General features: G+C 49.4%; 1 pseudogene; it reads right to left on the bottom strand.

Annotated features, from left to right (window-relative positions):
- LOC115180579 (IQ motif and SEC7 domain-containing protein 3-like) overlaps positions 1–20,649 on the bottom strand; it is a 121,047-nt pseudogene that overhangs the window by 35,442 nt on the left and 64,956 nt on the right.

Raw genomic sequence — 20,649 nt, 5'->3', positions numbered from 1 at the left:
AGACAGGTGAACTACATGGGGTTCTGTCACGTCCACACAGCGGCCAGTATCAATACAGAGACAGGTGAACTACATGGGGTTCTGTCACGTCCACACAGTGGCCAGTATCAATACAGAGACAGGGAAACAACATGGGGTTCTGTCACGTCCACACATCGGCCAGTATCAATACAGAGACAGGAGAACTACATGGGGTTCTGTCACGTCCACACAGCGGTCAGTATCAATACAGAGACAGGTGAACTACATGGGGTTCTGTCACGTCCACACAGTGGCCAGTATCAATACAGAGACAGGTGAACTACATGGGGTTCTGTCACGTCCACAGCGGCCAGTATCAATACAGAGACAGGTGACCTACATGGGGTTCTGTCACGTACACACAGCGGCCAGTATCAATACAGAGACAGGTGAACTACATGGGGTTCTGTCACGTCCACACAGCGGCCAGTATCAATACAGAGACAGGTGAACTACATGGGGTTCTGTCACGTCCACACAGTGGCCAGTATCAATACAGAGACAGGTGAACTACATGGGGTTCTGTCACGTCCACACAGTTGCCAGTATCAATACAGAGACAGGTGAACTACATGGGGTTCTGCACGTCCACACAGTTGCCAGTATCAATACAGAGACAGGTGAACTACATGGGGTTCTGCAAGTCCACACAGCGGCCAGTATCAATACAGAGACACAGTGGCCAGTATCAATACAGAGACAGGTGAACTACATGGGGTTCTGTCACGTCCACACAGTGGCCAGTATCAATACAGAGACAGGTGAACTACATGGGGTTCTGTCAAGTCCACACAGTGGCCAGTATCAATACAGAGACAGGTGAACTACATGGGGTTCTGTCACGTCCACACAGTGGCCAGTATCAATACAGAGACAGGTGAACAACATGGGGTTCTGTCACGTCCACACAGGGGCCAGTATCAATACAGAGACAGGTGAACTACATGGGGTTCAGTCATGTCCACACAGTGGCCAGTATCAATACAGAGACAGGTGAACTACATGGGGTTCTGTCACGTCCACACAGTGGCCAGTATCAATACAGAGACAGGTGAACTACATGGGGTTCAGTCACGTCCACACAGTGGCCAGTATCAATACAGAGACAGGTGAACTACATGGGGTTCAGTCACGTCCACACAGAGGCCAGTATCAATACAGAGACAGGTGAACTACATGGGGTTCTGTCACGTCCACACAGCGGCCAGTATCAATACAGAGACAGGTGAACTACATGGGGTTCTGTCACGTCCACACATCGGCCAGTATCAATACAGAGACAGGTGAACTACATGGGGTTCTGTCACGTCCACACAGCGGTCAGTATCAATACAGAGACAGGTGAACTACATGGGGTTCTGTCACGTCCACACAGTGGACAGTATCAATACAGAGACAGGTGAACTACATGGGGTTCTGTCACGTCCACACAGTGGCCAGTATCAATACAGAGACAGGTGAACTACATGGGGTTCAGTCATGTCCACACAGCGGCCAGTATCAATACAGAGACAGGTGAAATACATGGGGTTCTGTCACGTCCACACAGCGGCCAGTATCAATACAGAGACAGGTAACTACATGGGGTTCTGTCACGTCCACACAGCGGCCGGTATCAATACAGAGACAGGTGAACTACATGGGGTTCTGTCACGTCCACACAGTGGCCAGTATCAATACAGAGACAGGTGAACTACATGGGGTTCTGTCACGTCCACACAGTGGCCAGTATCAATACAGAGACAGGTGAACTACATGGGGTTCTGCACGTTCACACAGCGGCCAGTATCAATACAGAGACAGGTGAACTACATGGGGTTCTGTCACGTCCACACAGTGGCCAGTATCAATACAGAGACAGGTGAACTACATGGGGTTCTGTCACGTCCACACAGTGGCCAGTATCAATACAGAGACAGGTGAACTACATGGGGTTCTGTCACGTCCACACAGTGGCCAGTATCAATACAGAGACAGGTGAACTACATGGGGTTCAGTCACGTCCACTCAGCGGCCAGTATCAATACAGAGACAGGTGAACTACATGGGGTTCTGTCACGTCCACACAGTGGCCAGTATCAATACAGACAGGTGAACTACATGGGGTTCTGTCACGTCCACACAGCGGCCAGTATCAATACAGAGACAGGTGAACTACATGGGGTTCTGTCACGTCCACACAGCGGGCAGTATCAATACAGAGACAGGTGAACTACATGGGGTTCTGTCACGTCCACACAGTGGCCAGTATCAATACAGAGACAGGTGAACTACATGGGGTTCTGTCACGTCCACACAGTTGCCAGTATCAATACAGAGACAGGTGAACTACATGGGGTTCTGCACATCCACACAGTTGCCAGTATCAATACAGAGACAGGTGAACTACATGGGGTTCTGCACGTCAACACAGCGGCCAGAATCAATACAGAGACACAGTGGCCAGTATCAATACAGAGACAGGTGAACTACATGGGGTTCTTTAACGTCCACACAGTGGCCAGTATCAATACAGAGACAGGTGAACTACATGGGGTTCAGTCACGTCCACACAGCGGCCAGTATCAATACAGAGACAGGTGAACTACATGGGGTTCTGTCACGTCCACACAGTGGCCAGTATCAAAACAGAGACAGGTGAACTACATGGGGTTCTGTCACGTCCACACAGCGGCCAGTATCAATACAGAGACAGGTGAACTACATGGGGTTCTGTCACGTCCACACAGTGGCCAGTATCAATACAGAGACAGGTAAACTACATGGGGTTCTGTCACGTCCACACAGTGGCCAGTATCAATACAGAGACAGGTGAACTACATGGGGTTCTGCACGTCCACACAGCGGCCAGTATCAATACAGAGACAGGTGAACTACATGGGGTTTTGTCACGTCCACACAGTGGCCAGTATCAATACAGAGACAGGTGAACTACATGGGGTTCTGTCACGTCCACACAGTTGCCAGTATCAATACAGAGACAGGTGAAGTACATGGGGTTCTGCACGTCCACATAGTTGCCAGTATCAATACAGAGACAGGTGAACTACATGGGGTTCTGCACGTCCACACAGCGGCCAGTATCAATACAGAGACAGGTGAACTACATGGGGTTCAGTCACGTCCACACAGCGGCCAGTATCAATACAGAGACAGGTGAACTACATGGGGTTCTGTCATGTCCACACAGCGGCCAGTATCAATACAGAGACAGGTGAACTACATGGGGTTCTGTCACGTCCACACAGTGGCCAGTATCAATACAGAGACAGGTGAACTACATGGGGTTCTGTCACGTCCACACAGTGGCCAGTATCAATACAGAGACAGGTGAACTACATGGGGTTCTGCACGTTCACACAGCGGCCAGTATCAATACAGAGACACAGTGGCCAGTATCAATACAGAGACAGGTGAACTACATGGGGTTCTGCACGTCCACACAGCGGCCAGTATCAATACAGAGACACAGTGGCCAGTATCAATACAGAGACAGGTGAACTACATGGGGTTCTTTAACGTCCACACAGTGGCCAGTATCAATACAGAGACAGGTGAACTACATGGGGTTCTGTCACGTCCACACAGTGGCCAGTATCAACACAGAGACAGGTGAACTACATGGGGTTCTGTCACGTCCACACAGCGGCCAGTATCAATACAGAGACAGGTGAACTACATGGAGTTCTGTCACGTCCACACAGCGGCCAGTATCAATACAGAGACAGGTGAACTACATGGGGTTCAGTCACATCCACATAGCGGCCAGTATCAATACAGAGACAGGTGAACTACATGGGGTTCAGTCACGTCCACACAGTGGCCAGTATCAATACAGAGACAGGTGAACTACATGGGGTTCTGTCACGTCCACACAGTGGCCAGTATCAATACAGAGACACAGTGGCCAGTTTCAATACAGAGACAGGTGAACTACATGGGGTTCTGTCACATCCACACAGTGGCCAGTATCAATACAGAGACAGGTGAACTACATGGGGTTCTGTCACATCCACACAGTGGCCAGTATCAATACAGAGACAGGTGAACTACATGGGGTTCTGTCACGTCCACACAGTGGCAAGTATCAATACAGAGACAGGTGAACTACATGGGGTTCTGTCACATCCACACAGTGGCAAGTATCAATACAGAGACAGGTGAACTACATGGGGTTCTGTCACGTCCACACAGTGGCCAGTATCAATACAGAGACAGGTGAACTACATGGGGTTCTGTCACGTCCACACAGTGGCCAGTATCAATACAGAGACAGGTGAACTACATGGGGTTCTGTCACGTCCACACAGTTGCCAGTATCAATACAGAGACAGGTGAACTACATGGGGTTCTGCACGTCCACACAGTTGCCAGTATCAATACAGAGACAGGTGAACTACATGGGGTTCTGCACGTCCACACAGCGGCCAGTATCAATACAGAGACACAGTGGCCAGTATCAATACAGAGACAGGTGAACTACATGGGGTTCTTTAACGTCCACACAGTGGCCAGTATCAATACAGAGACAGGTGAACTACATGGGGTTCAGTCACGTCCACACAGCGGCCAGTATCAATACAGAGACAGGTGAACTACATGGGGTTCTGTCACGTCCACACAGTGGCCAGTATCAACACAGAGACAGGTGAACTACATGGGGTTCTGTCACGTCCACACAGCGGCCAGTATCAATACAGAGACAGGTGAACTACATGGAGTTCTGTCACGTCCACACAGCGGCCAGTATCAATACAGAGACAGGTGAACTACATGGGGTTCAGTCACATCCACATAGCGGCCAGTATCAATACAGAGACAGGTGAACTACATGGGGTTCAGTCACGTCCACACAGTGGCCAGTATCAATACAGAGACAGGTGAACTACATGGGGTTCTGTCACGTCCACACAGTGGCCAGTATCAATACAGAGACACAGTGGCCAGTTTCAATACAGAGACAGGTGAACTACATGGGGTTCTGTCACATCCACACAGTGGCCAGTATCAATACAGAGACAGGTGAACTACATGGGGTTCTGTCACATCCACACAGTGGCCAGTATCAATACAGAGACAGGTGAACTACATGGGGTTCTGTCACGTCCACACAGTGGCAAGTATCAATACAGAGACAGGTGAACTACATGGGGTTCTGTCACATCCACACAGTGGCAAGTATCAATACAGAGACAGGTGAACTACATGGGGTTCTGTCACGTCCACACAGTGGCCAGTATCAATACAGAGACAGGTGAACTACATGGGGTTCTGTCACGTCCACACAGTGGCCAGCACCAATACAGAGACAGGTGAACTACATGGGGTTCTGTCACGTCCACACAGTGGCCAGTATCAATACAGAGACAGGGAAACAACATGGGGTTCTGTCACGTCCACACATCGGCCAGTATCAATACAGAGACAGGTGAACTACATGGGGTTCTGTCACGTCCACACAGCGGTCAGTATCAATACAGAGACAGGTGAACTACATGGGGTTCTGTCACGTCCACACAGTGGCCAGTATCAATACAGAGACAGGTGAACTACATGGGGTTCTGTCACGTCCACAGCGGCCAGTATCAATACAGAGACAGGTGACCTACATGGGGTTCTGTCACGTCCACAGCGGCCAGTATCAATACAGAGACAGGTGACCTACATGGGGTTCTGTCACGTACACACAGCGGCCAGTATCAATACAGAGACAGGTGAACTACATGGGGTTCTGTCACGTCCACACAGCGGCCAGTATCAATACAGAGACAGGTGAACTACATGGGGTTCTGTCACGTCCACACAGTGGCCAGTATCAATACAGAGACAGGTGAACTACATGGGGTTCTGTCACGTCCACACAGTTGCCAGTATCAATACAGAGACAGGTGAACTACATGGGGTTCTGCACGTCCACACAGTTGCCAGTATCAATACAGAGACAGGTGAACTACATGGGGTTCTGCAAGTCCACACAGCGGCCAGTATCAATACAGAGACACAGTGGCCAGTATCAATACAGAGACAGGTGAACTACATGGGGTTCTGTCACGTCCACACAGTGGCCAGTATCAATACAGAGACAGGTGAACTACATGGGGTTCTGTCACGTCCACACAGTGGCCAGTATCAATACAGAGACAGGTGAACTACATGGGGTTCTGTCACGTCCACACAGTGGCCAGTATCAATACAGAGACAGGTGAACAACATGGGGTTCTGTCACGTCCACACAGGGGCCAGTATCAATACAGAGACAGGTGAACTACATGGGGTTCAGTCATGTCCACACAGTGGCCAGTATCAATACAGAGACAGGTGAACTACATGGGGTTCTGTCACGTCCACACAGTGGCCATTATCAATACAGAGACAGGTGAACTACATGGGGTTCAGTCACGTCCACACAGTGGCCAGTATCAATACAGAGACAGGTGAACTACATGGGGTTCAGTCATGTCCACACAGAGGCCAGTATCAATACAGAGACAGGTGAACTACATGGGGTTCTGTCACGTCCACACAGCGGCCAGTATCAATACAGAGACAGGTGAACTACATGGGGTTCTGTCACGTCCACACATCGGCCAGTATCAATACAGAGACAGGTGAACTACATGGGGTTCTGTCACATCCACACAGCGGCCGGTATCAATACAGAGACAGGTGAACTACATGGGGTTCTGTCACGTCCACACAGTGGCCAGTATCAATACAGAGACAGGTGAACTACATGGGGTTCTGTCACGTCCACACAGTGGCCAGTATCAATACAGAGACAGGTGAACTACATGGGGTTCTGCACGTTCACACAGCGGCCAGTATCAATACAGAGACAGGTGAACTACATGGGGTTCTGTCACGTCCACACAGTGGCCAGTATCAATACAGAGACAGGTGAACTACATGGGGTTCTGTCACGTCCACACAGTGGCCAGTATCAATACAGAGACAGGTGAACTACATGGGGTTCTGTCACGTCCACACAGTGGCCAGTATCAATACAGAGACAGGTGAACTACATGGGGTTCAGTCACGTCCACTCAGCGGCCAGTATCAATACAGAGACAGGTGAACTACATGGGGTTCTGTCACGTCCACACAGTGGCCAGTATCAATACAGAGACAGGTGAACTACATGGGGTTCTGTCACGTCCACACAGTTGCCAGTATCAATACAGAGACAGGTGAACTACATGGGGTTCTGCACGTCCACACAGTTGCCAGTATCAATACAGAGACAGGTGAACTACATGGGGTTCTGCACGTCCACACAGCGGCCAGTATCAATACAGAGACACAGTGGCCAGTATCAATACAGAGACAGGTGAACTACATGGGGTTCTTTAACGTCCACACAGTGGCCAGTATCAATACAGAGACAGGTGAACTACATGGGGTTCAGTCACGTCCACACAGCGGCCAGTATCAATACAGAGACAGGTGAACTACATGGGGTTCTGTCACGTCCACACAGTGGCCAGTATCAACACAGAGACAGGTGAACTACATGGGGTTCTGTCACGTCCACACAGCGGCCAGTATCAATACAGAGACAGGTGAACTACATGGGGTTCTGTCACGTCCACACAGTGGCCAGTATCAATACAGAGACAGGTAAACTACATGGGGTTCTGTCACGTCCACACAGTGGCCAGTATCAATACAGAGACAGGTGAACTACATGGGGTTCTGCACGTCCACACAGCGGCCAGTATCAATACAGAGACAGGTGAACTACATGGGGTTCTGTCACGTCCACACAGTGGCCAGTATCAATACAGAGACAGGTGAACTACATGGGGTTCTGTCACGTCCACACAGTTGCCAGTATCAATACAGAGACAGGTGAAGTACATGGGGTTCTGCACGTCCACACAGTTGCCAGTATCAATACAGAGACAGGTGAACTACATGGGGTTCTGCACGTCCACACAGCGGCCAGTATCAATACAGAGACAGGTGAACTACATGGGGTTCAGTCACGTCCACACAGCGGCCAGTATCAATACAGAGACAGGTGAACTACATGGGGTTCTGTCATGTCCACACAGCGGCCAGTATCAATACAGAGACAGGTGAACTACATGGGGTTCTGTCACGTCCACACAGCGGCCAGTATCAATACAGAGACAGGTGAACTACATGGGGTTCTGTCACGTCCACACAGCGGCCAGTATCAATACAGAGACAGGTGAACTACATGGGGTTCAGTCATGTCCACACAGTGGCCAGTATCAATACAGAGACAGGTGAACTACATGGGGTTCTGTCACGTCCACACAGCGGCCAGTATCAATACAGAGACAGGTGAACTACATGGGGTTCTGTCACGTCCACACAGTGGCCAGTATCAATACAGACACACAGTGTTCAGTATCAATACAGAGACAGGTGAACTACATGGGGTTCTGTCACGTCCACACAGTGGCCAGTATCAATACAGAGACACAGTGGCCAGTATCAATACAGAGACAGGTGAACTACATGGGGTTCTGTCACGTCCACACAATGGCCAGTATCAACACAGAGACAGGTGAACTACATGGGGTTCTGTCACGTCCACACAGTGGCCAGTATCAATACAGAGACAGGTAAACTACATGGGGTTCTGTCACGTCCACACAGTGGCCAGTATCAATACAGAGACAGGTGAACTACATGGGGTTCTGCACGTCCACACAGCGGCCAGTATCAATACAGAGACACAGTGGCCAGTATCAATACAGAGACAGGTGAACTACATGGGGTTCTGTCACGTCCACACAGTGGCCAGTATCAATACAGAGACAGGTGAACTACATGGGGTTCTGTCACGTCCACACAGTGGCCAGTATCAATACAGAGACAGGTGAACTACATGGGGTTCTGTCACGTCCACACAGTGGCCAGTATCAATACAGAGACAGGTGAACTACATGGGGTTCTGTCACGTCCACACAGGGGCCGGTATCAATACAGAGACAGGTGAACTACATGGGGTTCAGTCACGTCCACACAGTGGCCAGTATCAATACAGAGACAGGTGAACTACATGGGGTTCTGTCACGTCCACACAGTGGCCAGTATCAATACAGAGACAGGTGAACTACATGGGGTTCAGTCACGTCCACACAGTGGTCAGTATCAATACAGAGACAGGTGAACTACATGGGGTTCAGTCATGTCCACACAGAGGCCAGTATCAATACAGAGACAGGTGAACTACATGGGGTTCTGTCACGTCCACACAGCGGCCAGTATCAATACAGAGACAGGTGAACTACATGGGGTTCTGTCACGTCCACACATCGGCCAGAATCAATACAGAGACAGGTGAACTACATGGGGTTCTGTCACGTCCACACAGTGGCCAGTATCAATACAGAGACAGGTGAACTACATGGGGTTCTGTCACGTCCACACAGTGGCCAGTATCAATACAGAGACAGGTGAACTACATGGGGTTCTGCACGTTCACACAGCGGCCAGTATCAATACAGAGACACAGTGGCCAGTATCAGTACAGAGACAGGTGAACTACATGGGGTTCTGTCACGTCCACACAGTGGCCAGTATCAATACAGAGACAGGTGAACTACATGGGGTTCAGTCACGTCCACACAGCGGCCAGTATCAATACAGAGACAGGTGAACTACATGGGGTTCTGTCATGTACACACAGCGGCCAGTATCAATACAGAGACAGGTGAACTACATGGGGTTCTGTCACGTCCACACAGCGGCCAGTATCAATACAGAGACAGGTGAACTACATGGGGTTCTGTCACGTCCACACAGTGGCCAGTATCAATACAGAGACACAGTGTTCAGTATCAATACAGAGACAGGTGAACTACATGGGGTTCTGTCACGTCCACACAGTGGCCAGTATCAATACAGAGACACAGTGGCCAGTATCAATACAGAGACAGGTGAACTACATGGGGTTCTGTCACGTCCACACAGTGGCCAGTATCAATACAGAGACAGGTGAACTACATGGGGTTCAGTCACGTCCACACAGCGGCCAGTATCAATACAGAGACAGGTGAACTACATGGGGTTCTGTCACGTCCACACAGCGCCCAGTATCAATACAGAGACAGGTGAACTACATGGGGTTCAGTCACGTCCACACAGCGGCCAGTATCAATACAGAGACAGGTGAACTACATGGGGTTCAGTCACGTCCACACAGCGGCCAGTATCAATACAGAGACAGGTGAACTACATGGGGTTCTGTCACGTCCACACAGCGGCCAGTATCAATACAGAGACAGGTGAACTACATGGGGTTCTGTCACGTCCACACAGCGGCCAGTATCAATACAGAGACAGGTGAACTACATGGGGTTCTGTCACGTCCACACAGCGGCCAGTATCAATACAGAGACAGGTGAACTACATGGGGTTCTGTCACGTCCACACAGCAGCCAGTATCAATACAGAGACAGGTGAACTACATGGGGTTCAGTCATGTCCACACAGTGGCCAGTATCAATACAGAGACAGGTGAACTACATGGGGTTCTGTCACGTCCACACAGCGGCCAGTATCAATACAGAGACAGGTGAACTATATGGGGTTCTGTCACGTCCACAGTGGCCAGTATCAATACAGAGACAGGTGAACTACATGGGGTTCTGTCACGTCCACAGTGGCCAGTATCAATACAGAGACACAGTGGCCAGTATCAATACAGAGACAGGTGAACTACATGGGGTTCTGTCACGTCCACACAGTGGCCAGTATCAATACAGAGACAGGTGAATTACATGGGGTTCAGTCACGTCCACACAGTGGCCTGTATCAATACAGAGACAGGTGAACTACATGGGGTTCTGTCACGTCCACACAGCGGCCAGTATCAATACAGAGACAGGTGAACTACATGGGGTTCTGTCACGTCCACACAGCGGCCAGTATCAATACAGAGACAGGTGAACTACATGGGGTTCTGTCACGTCCACACAGCGGCCAGTATCAATACAGAGACAGGTGAACTACATTGGGTTCTGTCACGTCCACACAGCGGCCAGTATCAATACAGAGACAGGTAAACTACATGGGGTTCTGTCACGTCCACACAGTGGCCAGTATCAATACAGAGACAGGTGAACTACATGGGGTTCTGTCACGTCCACACAGCGGCCAGTATCAATACAGAGACAGGTAAACTACATGGGGTTCTGTCACGTCCACACAGTGGCCAGTATCAATACAGAGACAGGTGAACTACATGGGGTTCTGTCACGTCCACACAGTGGCCAGTATCAATACAGAGACAGGTGAACTACATTGGGATCTGCACGTCCACACAGCGGCCAGTATCAATACAGAGACAGGTGAACTACATGGGGTTCTGTCACGTCCACACAGCGGCCAGTATCAATACAGAGACAGGTGAACTACATGGGGTTCTGTCACTTCCACAGTGGCCAGTATCAATACAGAGACAGGTGAACTACATGGGGTTCTGTCACGTCCACACAGCGGCCAGTATCAATACAGAGACAGGTGAACTACATGGGGTTCTGTCACGTCCACACAGCGGCCAGTATCAATACAGAGACAGGTGAACTACATGGGGTTCTGTCACGTCCACACAGTGGCCAGTTTCAATACAGAGACAGGTGAACTACATGGGGTTCTGTCACGTCCACACAGTGGCCAGTATCAATACAGAGACAGGTGAACTACATGGGGTTCAGTCACGTCCACACAGTGGCCAGTATCAATACAGAGAGAGTCTCTCTATGATTTGGGCCTTTCTTATTTAGGCAGATAACACAGCAAAACAGAACCTTCTGGAAATTATCCAAATACCTTCTCCTTCCCTCTCTCACCTCTCTCTCCATCTTCCCTAAATCCCTCCCTCAAGAGAGCTCTCATTTCTCTCCATGTCCCTGCAAGCTAACACAGAGCCTCCTGCCTAGCTCCTCAAACCGTAAGCATAGCTATCTTCTCATTATGGCAATGGGGGAAACATGCAAGGCAGTCACACTGCTCATAGAAGGCAGTCATTAGCTGGGACGCTACGCTAATGACGCTATGCTCATTCTCCCATGAGACATTTACATTTCTGTCATTTAGCAGACACTCTTATCCAGAGTGACTTACAGTAGTGAATGCATACATTTCTTTTCTCCATACTGGTCCCCCGTGGGAATCGAACCCACAACCCTGGTGTTGCAAACACCATGCTCTACCAACTGAGCCACACAGGTAGACTATCCTACTTGTAGTAGAAAAAGTATATGAAACTGCACAGTGGGTGGAAGCTTGTTGATTGCTTGTGTCATTATCACCTGCGCTGCAATACTGTTGAAGTAGTATGAACTGCACAGTACTGTAGAGTCCTGTTGAGGTAGTATGAATTGTATAGTACTGTGGAGGCCTGTTGAGGTAGTATGAACTATATAGTACTGTACAGTACTGTTGAAGTACTATGAACTGTATAGTACTGTGAAGTACTGTTGAGGTAGTATGAACTGTATAGTACTGTGGAGTACTCTTGAGGTAGTATGAACTGTATAGTAGTGTGGAGTACTGTTGAGGTAGTATGAACTGTATAGTATTGTGGAGTACTCTTGAGGTAGTATGAACCGTATAGTACTGTATAGTACTGTGGAGTACTGTTGAGGTAGTATGACCTGTATAGTACTGTAGAGTACTGTTGAGGTAGTATGAACCATATAGTACTGTTGAGTACTCTTGAGGTAGTATGACCGTATAGTACTGTATAGTACTGTGGAGTACTGTTGAGGTCGTATGAACTGTATAGTACTGTGGAGTCCTGTTGCTGCAGTATGACCGTATAGTACTGTATAGTACCGTATAGTACTGTATAGTACTGTGGAGTACTGTTGAGGTAGTATGAACTGTATAGTACTGTGGGGTCCTGTTGCTGCAGTATGACCGTATAGTACTGTATAGTACTGTGGAGTACTGTTGAGGTAGTATGAACTGTATAGTACTGTGGGGTCCTGTTGCTGCAGTATGACCGTATAGTACTGTATAGTACTGTGGAGTACTGTTGAGGTAGTATGAACTGTATAGTACTGTGGGGTCCTGTTGCTGCAGTATGAACTGGACATTGTGTTAGTTTGATCATTTAATCATTTTCAGCTAAGATACTGTAAAAGGAGACAGTCTTTCTCATTAGCGTTGTTAGCGAACACTGTTACTACATTTCCTCAGCACTGTCAGCAGAGCCCATTAGCCATTTTACCCATTAGCATCTCCACCATTAGCAAAGGCTCATTATCAGGACTGAAATCATTAACTCAGGTCATTACTCAATTTATCTATATTAGCCAGCTACTTGCAACAGGAGTCTTTAAGCTATTTAGGTAAGATTGGTGCGGTGAACACACATGTTTAGTTTGATAAAATCGGATTGATTTATCCAGGAAGTCCCATTGGGGTCAAGAGACCTCTTTTACAAGAGAGACCAGACAGAGGTCAGTGTAACGGTTTAGTTGAACAATGTTTGGTGTAACAGAGTAATATATACTGTATCTTCAGTGTAACAAAAACATTCTGTGGTCCATGTGAGAATCGAACCCACAACCTTGGTTTCATAAGCACCACACTCTAACATGCTGACCACACCACTCGCATTGCAAAATAAATTGAAACATACATGTTATTCAATTATTGCATCCACATGGCTCGTGCCCGCCAATGAGTGTCTACATTGCCAAGCACTAAAATAGATGCCAATCGCCATATAAAGTCAAGAGAAGAAAAGGCCTGGAAGGAGGAGAGATGACTAGAAACGATTCAGTTGACCATTTTATGTGTGGATTAATTGTCGGAGGAGAGGACCTTGTGCATTTCAGGTAAAATAACAACTCAACGTTTATATCCCAGGACAAATTAGCTAGAAACAGCAAGCTAGCTAAATAGGACAAATTAGCTAGCAACTGCAAGCTAGCTAGCTAAATTGCCATAAATGTTTAATGCTTTTCTACCTGTTAATATAATTGGTTCAGAGTTTGATTTGATATTTCAACCTCCGTGTCGTGATCGCCTTTGGTGTGGGTGGAAAAAATCTATTTGCGCATGACAGCGCACGACGGGGCACGCGCGCGGCCGGTTTGGTTACGGTGTAACCATCTGAGCCAACGGCGAAACGACATGACTGTTGGATTAGATAGATATACCTTGATGGGCTAACATTCCATGGAGGGCCCAACGTCTGTGGGTTTTAACTCCTCCATTGTACTTGATTGATTAATTAAGGTCACTGTTTAGTAAGGAACTCCCCTCACCTGGTTGTCTAGGTCTTCATTGAAAGGAAATAACAAAAACCCTCAGTCACTAGGCACTCCGTGGAATGAGTTTGACACCCTTGGGCTAACTTATTGCACTGGGTATGTTCTCAAACTAAATCAACCTTGCTCTTGAGTGACAAAAACAGCTCAAACACTTCTTATTGTTTTCAGATGTATTGTATGTGTCTGTCAATGATAAATTACAAGCTATAAGATGACTGAGTGGCTTCTGTCACCAAGTAAACATTGATGGATCGGTCTTACAGTGTCTGTGTGTGTGTGTGTGTGTGTGTGTGCATCTGTGCGTACGCTTGCATCTGTGTGTGCACACGCGGCTACATGGGGATCTGTGCAGGTGATTGAAAGACCGCTCGTGCCTGTCAATGCAATACAATTCCACTCCGATGTGCTCTGCAGAGATTGGGAGAACAGTGCACATTGCAACGCATACGGAAGACACTCTGATCCAACTCTGATCGGAGTAATTGTTTGACATTGAGATTTTTGTGTGATTTATCTGACTTGTCCATTCAGACAACAGAAATGAATATTCTGATTGTCCCCCCCAAAAATGTTTTTTTCACTAGTCCCGAACAAGCGTTAATGTCAAGCCCTGGTGTCCTTACTGTCTTCATGCCCACAATGGACTGCTCCACCTTGGTGACGTAGGTGACGTGGTCTTCATTGGAGCGCAGCTCTCTCTGTTGGATCCTCTCATAGATGCCCACCACCATGTCTCTGGGGATGTCAGCTCCATCATCCACACCTAGACACACACACACACCATGGGTTAGTCCCCTCATAGATGCCCACCACCATGTCTCTGGGGATGTCAGCTCCATCATCCACACCTAGACACACACACACACACACACCATGGGTTAGTCCCCTCATAGATGCCCACCACCATGTCTCTGGGGATGTCAGCTCCATCATCCACACCTAGACACACACACACACACCATGGGTTAGTCCCCTCATAGATGCCCACCACCATGTCTCTGGGGATGTCAGCTCCATCATCCACACCTAGACACACACACACACACAACACAGACACAAAAACCATGTTCTAGAAACAGTGGCAATGTTTGAGAGGCCCAAACACACGCATGCAATCCCAAATACACAGACATCCACAAAGAGGCACAATGACAGAAGCCTGTAAACTACTGTAAAGTATTTTAAGCTACTGTAAACTACTGTAAACTACAGTAAACTATTGTAAGCGACTGTAAACTACTGTAAGCTACTGTAAACTAGTGTAAGCTACTGTAAACTACCGTAAACGATTGTAAACTACTGTAAACTACCGTAAACTACTGTAAACTATTGTAAACTACTGTAAACTACTGTAAGCTACTGTAAACAACTAAACTACTGTAAGCTACTGTAAACTATTGTAAACTACTGTAAACTACCGTAAACTACTGTAAACTATTGTAAACTACTGTAAACTACTGTAAGCTACTGTAAACAACTAAACTACTGTAAGCGACTGTAAGCTACAGCACCACATCACATACATATACATGCATGTAGAAACAGCCCAGGCAATGACGCATTCAGTAGTCTTTCTATGGTGTGTGTATGTGTGGGTTCGGCGTGTGGGTGTGTGTGCATGCGTGATTTTGAGTCTGTGCGTGTTTATTGTGTATATGTGTGTGTGTGTATTCACCTCAGTGGAGCTTTGAGATAAGACAGTTGAATGGTGAATGATCTGTGTTCTGTGGTGGAAGAGCCATGCTGTGTGTACACTGACCCACTCTTCCTGTTCCAAGGCCAGGGAATGTGTCAGAGCCACAGGGAGCCCCCTCCCTCCCACACACACACACACACACACACACACACACACACACACACACACACACACACACACACACACTACGCTGGGTACAGCGCACCAAACACACACACACTACGCTGGGTACAGCACACCAAACACACACACACTCATTCCCGATCACTGAGCACGATCAAACACACACACTCATTCCCGATCACTGAGCACGATCAAAAACACACTCATTCCCGATCACTGAGCACGATCAAACACACACACTCAGTCCCGATCACTGAGCACGATCAAACACACACACACTCATATTTCAGTCATGATCACAGAGCACAAACAAACACACTCAGTCAAAGCACACCATCAAACACACACATACAGCGCCTCGACATCAACTCTCAACACACACAGGCAGGCACGCGCACACACACACACACACACACACACACACACACACACACCACACAACCCTACACACACATACATTCTATTAAAATAATGACAGAAGCAAATGTCGAATTAGTTAATTGCAAAAAAGCCTCCTCTTGATGTTGTCACGTATACTCCCTCTCCGGCCTCTAGGTCATCAGGCTGCTGATTATCCTGCACACCTGTCACCATCGTCTCGCGCACCTGCGCCTCATGACACTCACCTGGACTCCATCACCTCCTTGATTATCTTCCCTATATCTGTCACTCCCCTTGGTTCTTTCCTCAGGTGTTACTGACTTTGTTTCATGTCGGTGCGTTGTTTGTGTTTCGTGGTTAATGTTTCGTTTATTTATTAAAACACTCACTCCCTGAGCTTGCTTCCCGACTCAGCGCACTCGTTACAGATGTTATGAAATATCCTGCGCCTGGGGGGGGAACATATCAACTGGGGCCTGGTGGGGGACATATCAACTGGGGGGGGGAACATATCAACTGGGGACTGGGGGAACATATCAACTGGGGACTGGGGAGAACATATCAACTGGGGACTGGGGAGAACATATCAACTGGGGACTGGGGAGAACATATCAACTGGGGACTGGGGAGAACATATCAACTGGGGACTGGGGGAACATATCAACTGGGGACTGGGGAGAACATATCAACTGGGGACTGGGGAGAACATATCAACTGGGGACTGGGGAGAACATATCAACTGGGGACTGGGGAGAACATATCAACTGGGGACTGGGGGAGAACATATCAACTGGGGACTGGGGGGAAACATATCAACTGGGGACTGGGGGGGAACATATCAACTGGGGACTGGGGAGAACATATCAACTGGGGACTGGGGAGAACATATCAACTGGGGACTGGGGGGAACATATCAACTGGGGACTGGGGGGAACATATCAACTGGGGCCTGGTGGGGACATATCAACTGGGGACAGGGGGGGAACATATCAACTGGGGACTGGTGGGGAACATATCAACTGGGGACTGGGGGGGAACATATCAACTGGGGACTGGGGGAGAACATATCAACTGGGGACTGGGGGGAACATATCAACTGGGGAATGCGGAGAACATATCAACTGGGACTGGGGGGAAACATATCCACTGGGGACTGGGGGGAACATATCAACTGGAGACTGGGGGGGAGCATATCAACTGGGGACTGGGGGGGAACATATCAACTAGGGACTGGGGGGAACATATCAACTGGGGCCTGGTGGGGACATATCAACTGGGGCCTGGTGGGACATATCAACTGGGGCCTGGTGGGGGACATATCAACTGGGGAGTGGGGGGGACATATCAACTGGGGAGTGGGGGGACATATCAACTGGGGACTGGGGGGAACATATCAACTGGGGACTGGGGGGGGACATATCAACTGGGGACTGGGGGGGACATATCAACTGGGGACTGGGGGGGAACATATCAACTGGGGACTGGGGGGAACATATCAACTGGGACTGGGGGGGACATATCAACTGGGGACTGGTGGGGAACATATCAACTGGAGACTGGCGGGGACAAATCAACTGGGACTGGGGGGAACATATCAACTGGGGACTGGGGGGAACATATCAACTGGGGACTGGGGGGACATATCAACTGGGGACTGGGGGGAACATATCAACTGGGGACTGGGGGGAACATATCAACTGGGGACTGGGGGGGAACATATCAACTAGGGACCGGGGGGAACATATCAACTGGGGACCGGGGGGAACATATCAACTGGGGACTGGGGGGAACATATGAACTAGGGACTGGGGGGAACATATCAACTGTGGACTGGGGGGACCATATCAACTGGGGACTGGGGAGAACATATCAACTGGGGACTGGTGGGGGAACATATCAACTGGGGACTGGGGGGAACATATCAACTGGGGACTGGGGGGATCATATAAACTGGGGACTGGGGGAAACATATCAACTGGGGACTGGGGGGGAACATATCAACTGGGGACTAGGGGGAACATATCAACTGGGGACTGGGGGGGAACATATCAGCTGGGGACTGGTGGGGAACATATCAACTGGGGACTGGGGGGAACATATCAACTGGGGACTGGGGGGGAACATATCAACTGGGGACTGGGGGGAACATATCAACTGGGGGAGAACAAATCAACTGGGGACTGGGGGGGGAACATATCAACTGGGGACTGGGGGAACATATAAACTGGGGACTGGGGGAAACATAAACTGGGGACTGGGGGGAACATATCAACTGGGGGAGAACATATCAACAGGGGACTGGGGGGGAACATATCAACTGGGGACTGGGGGAACATATAAACTGGGGACTGGGGGAAACATATAACTGGGGACTGGGGGAAACATATAAACTGGGGACTGGGCTAAACATATCAACTGGGGACTGGGGGAATATATCCACTGGGGACTGGGGAGGAAATATCAACTGGGGACTGCGGGGGACATATCAACTAGGGACTGGGGGGAACATATCCACTGGGGACTGGGGGGAACATATCAACTGGGGAATGGGGAGAACATATCAACTGGGGACTGGGGGGAACATATCAACTGGGGACTGGGGGAACATATCAACTGGGGACTGGGGGAAACATATCAACTGGGTACTGGGGGAACATATTAACTGGGGACTGGGGAGAACATGTCAACTGGGGACTGCGGAGAACATATCAACTGGGGACTGGGGGGAAACATATCCACTGGGGACTGGGGGGAAACATATCCACTGGGGACTGGGGGGGAGCATATCAACTGGGGACTGGGGGGGAACATATCAACTGGGGACTGGGGGGAACATATCAACTGGAGACTGAGGGGAACATATCAACCTCGGACTGGGGAGAACATATACACTGGGGACTGAGGGGAACATATCAAGTAGGGACTAGGGGGAACATATTCACTGGGGACTGGGGGGAACATATCAACTGGGGACTGGGGGGAACATATCAACTTGGGACTGGGGGGAAACATATCCACTGGGGACTGGGGGGAAACATATCCACTGGGGACTGGGGGGGAGCATATCAACTGGGGACTGGGGGGGAACATATCAACTGGGGACTGGGGGGAACATATCAACTGGAGACTGAGGGGAACATATCAACCTCGGACTGGGGAGAACATATACACTGGGGACTGAGGGGAACATATCAAGTAGGGACTAGGGGGAACATATTCACTGGGGACTGGGGGGAACATATCAACTGGGGACTGGGGGGGAACATATCAACTTGGGACTGGGGGGGAACATATCAACTGGGGACTGGGGGGCACATATCAACTGGGGACTGGGGAAACATATCAACTGGGGACTGAGAGGGAACATATCAACTGGGGAATGGGGGGGGAACATATCCACTGGGGACTGGGGGAAACATATCAACTGGGGACTGGGGGAACATATCCACTGGGGACTGGGGGAAACATATCAACTGGGGACTGGGGAACATATCAACTGGGGACTGGGGGGGTACATATCCACTGGGGACTGGGGGGGAACATATCAACTGGGGACTGGGCTAACCATATCAACTGGGGACTGGGGGAACATATCAACTGGGGACTGGGGGGAACATATCCACTGGGGACTGGGGGGAACATATCAACTGGGGACTGGGGGGAACATATCAACTGGGGACTGGGGGGGAACATATCAACTGGGGACTGGGCTAAACATATCAACTGGGGACTGGGGGAACATATCAACTGGGGACTGGGGGGAACATATCCACTGGGGACTGGGGGAACATATCAACTGGGGACTGGGGGGGAACATATCCACTGGGGACTGGGGGGAACATATCCAGTGGGGACTGGGGGGGACATATCAGCTGGGGACTGGGGGGAACATCTCAACTGGAGACTGGGGGGGAACATATCAACTGGGGACTGGGGGGAACATATCAACTGGGGACTGGGGGGAACATATCAGCTGGGGACTGGTAGGGAACATATCAACTGGGTACTGGGGGAAATATATGAACTGGAGACTGGGGGGGGAACATATCAACTGGGGACTGGGGGGGACATATCAGCTGGGGACTGGGGAGAACATATCAACTAGGGACTGGGGGGAACATATCAACTGGGGCCTGGTGAGGGACATTTCAACTGGGGACTGGA

Source organism: Salmo trutta, chromosome 40 (genome assembly GCF_901001165.1).
Source record: "Salmo trutta chromosome 40, fSalTru1.1, whole genome shotgun sequence".
Classification (NCBI taxonomy): domain Eukaryota; kingdom Metazoa; phylum Chordata; class Actinopteri; order Salmoniformes; family Salmonidae; genus Salmo; species Salmo trutta.
This window is presented reverse-complemented; position numbering and strand designations above follow the sequence as displayed.